Here is a 3404-nt window from a genome sequence, read left to right on the forward strand (position 1 = left end):
AAATTAAGTTCTTTCTTACTAGATATTTAACAGGAGCTAGATTTTTGCAGCCAAGAATGATATAAGTTTTTATCATTTCATTGCAAAAGATGCCTCACATATCCAGGATCATTAAGAATAACCTATTTTGAATTTCTCATGGTAATGAAGTAGTGTTGTATTGCTCTGTTTTAAACAGCATATTTTATCTCCCCATGCTATCTCATTTCATAATCTCATCAGTTCTCATGGGTTCAACTAGTATTGCTGTGCAGAAAATTTCCTATCTATATAGTCACCCCAATTACTCTCTTTAGCTTCAATCCCATATCACCAAATATCTTTTGAATACCTAAGTAATTTGTCAAGTCCAGAAAACCAATGAAGGAAAACAGAGTATGTCTAGAATTCATATATTTTGATTTTAGTCCAATGATACCATGCTACCTCAAGTGTCATTGATCATTTGGCAAAGCCCATGGATCCCTTCTTGAAATTATGTTTTTAAGTGCATATGATTAAAAAATAGGATTAGAAAGGAAACACTATAATGAAATTGTGAATTATAGGAACCCAGTTAGCACACTGGTATGGGTTCCCCTAATTCTGTCATCTTCACACACTGACACAGGTTCCCATAATTCTGTCATTTTCACACACTAATACAGAGTCCCCTAATTCTATCATCTTCAGAGAAAGTGCTGAAAAGATGATAGGATTAGAAATCATTTTGAAATGCTTAAAAGTGTCATGTATACACAGATTGAATGCACAAAATTGCATTCCTGGGGCCTACTGCAAGAATCGCTGTCACATCTGGAACCCCCACTGGGCCAGAAATTTTCAGATCTATGGAAATTGCAAAGGAAATAATTTTCCAGATGATTTGTTAAACATGGATGATACCCAATTTGCCTCATCAGGCAATATTAGCTGGCTGGGAAGTGAAAAAGAAAGCCCTTGATTCAGGTGTCTGTACCCACAGTTAACTTACTTACATCAATAACTATTCCATCCCAAAAAAGATTATCCTGAGGAATATGACTAGTTTGATTTTCTGAAATCTGTAATGGCCAAATCTGTTATCTGCACATACTCCGCTGAACTGAACAAGCTATTTTGCCTACTGACAAAGACTTGCCCTTCTTGAGGTAACTTGGGTTACCTCACTACCACCTGCTCATGTCCAAGTCCACTATGGCTATTTATAAGGTCAGAACATATGACCAACGTCATCCCCACTCTGAATGATATACTGACCACATAGATGTCCTTGCAGACCCACAACACCTGATCTAGGTGGAAGATTGAATACCTCAATGAGGCCATCACCATGTAACAAAGTGTATCCTTTCCTTATGAGTTCCAAGAGTTCACACTACAATACTACATACTACACACTACAATACACATATTACAATACACTACAACTATACGTGCAATGGTTTCTGCATGGGGGACATGAACTGGTATCCTGGAAAGCTTCAGTGGGCAAGTCTTTGGACATTGAAGCTTTAATATATTTATATGTGCCTAGAAGACACCAGTGGTTGGGAGAAAATTTCTACAGAAATGGAGGTCACAATTCATAGCCATCCATTGAGAGTAATAAGTGTGCATTGTCCACAAATTCTGGCAGCACCCCCATAGTTAAAAAGAAGATAATGAATGGAGACTACTTCAACCTCCAGACCTGAGGTCACTATCCCTACGAGTTGTTTTGCAACTCAAATGAAGCCTTGGAACTAAAAGAAACTCACAGTGGGAAAGAACCTGAAAGGAGCTGTGCCATTAGAGGTGGTTATCCCAGGCCAACCCCTGCTGCTATCCAACCAAGTGAAATGCAAAAAAGAAGATTCTACCCCCATCAAGGCAAAGGACTTTTGGTTAAAAGTGACATTCCTGACTCTGACTCACTTAATCACTCCCACCCCAGAGATCCCCTATTTCTCATTTCCTTAATGCAACCTTCACTCTGAAGTCTCACTTAAGAGGTTCCCAATCTTCAGCTCTCCATCTTTTTTCAGCTTGAATGTCTAAGTCTCAAATAATATTAAAGTGTTCCTCACTAAAACAGATAAATTTAGGAGGAGTGGGCAACTGTTAATTCCTTTCATCCTTCCCTCACTTTGTTATCGAATCACCTGACTCTTTATCATCCTGTGGACCAAAAGCATTCCAGTATTATCTATGGGGTTGTGTTGGCAAAGGTAGTGGAGTAGTTTCCCATTTCCTTCTCCAATTGATTAAGGCAAAGAGAAATAAAGTGAATTTCCTAAGCACAAATTAAGTGTCTGAGGCTAATTTGAATTTAGATCTATCTGATTCCAGATCCAGTATTCTATTTATTGAGCAGCTGGCTCTTTAGCATCCCTTTAAAAGAGGGGGTAGTGCTATGCGAGAAAAGGGTTTTGAATTAGGAACACTGGAATCATATACCTGTGACTGAGGGAAGGTCCCCTTGTTTTATGTAAATAAGGAAACTAAGACACAGAGTACATCTTATCAAGATCACAGAGAGTAAATGGGAAACAGAACTCCAAAGTTCTACCATATTTCCTTTCTAGACTACAGGGCTTGCTTAAAGCCATGAAAGTTTCTTGCTACTGTGAGGTATTGCTGCCATTTTGGAAAGTGTATGCCCATTTAGGCATATGTGCCTGATAAGGTAGGGGTGTGTGACAGAAGAATGTGGTTACAAATAGTTGTTGATATCTTGACCTGTGATAAAATGAGCTGTCTTCTCTCCACCTCACCCCCAAGATTTAATCTGACATGCCCACTGGAATATGCTTCTACTAAAATGTTTTGTATCCTCTAGACAAGATGTAGTCCTTGGGGTAAGTGAAGTATTTTCACTTACCTCCAATTGAAATTTCACATTTCTTTTCATGATGAATGTAGGCAACAAACATTTTGAAAGGGAGCCCTACATTTCACCAGAATACCAAAGGAATTTGACATAAAAATAGTTAAAAACCCCAGGTCTAAGGGAAAGCTAATGCAGAATGTCGGAGGGGATGTGGGAAAACTGGGACACTGATACATTGTTGGTGAAATTGTGAATACATCCAGCCATTCTGGAGAGCGATTTGGAACTATGCTCAAAAAGTTATCAAATTGTGTATATGCTTTGATCCAGCAGTGTTACTATTGGACTTATATCCCAAAGAGATCTTAAAGAAGGGAAAGGGACCTGTATATGCAAAAATGCTTGTGGCAGCCCTCTTTGTAGTGGCAGAAACTGGAAACTGAGTGGATGTCCATCAATTGGAGAATGGCTGAATAAATTGTGTTATATGAATATTATGGAATATTATTGTTCTGTAAGAAATGACCAGGAGAATGATTTCAGAGAGGCCTGGGGAGACTTACATGATGCTGAGTGAAATGAGCAGGACCAGGAGATCATTATATACTTCAAC

The 3404-nt window shown here is 38.6% G+C and overlaps 1 pseudogene; it reads left to right on the top strand.

Moving 5' to 3' along the window:
* Positions 1-729: 729 nt before the first annotated feature.
* Positions 730-1290, top strand: LOC111720244 (annotated as a pseudogene).
* Positions 1291-3404: the final 2114 nt, after the last annotated feature.

The sequence above is a fragment of the Sarcophilus harrisii genome, chromosome 3, assembly GCF_902635505.1.
Source record: "Sarcophilus harrisii chromosome 3, mSarHar1.11, whole genome shotgun sequence".
Taxonomy (NCBI): Eukaryota; Metazoa; Chordata; class Mammalia; order Dasyuromorphia; family Dasyuridae; genus Sarcophilus; species Sarcophilus harrisii.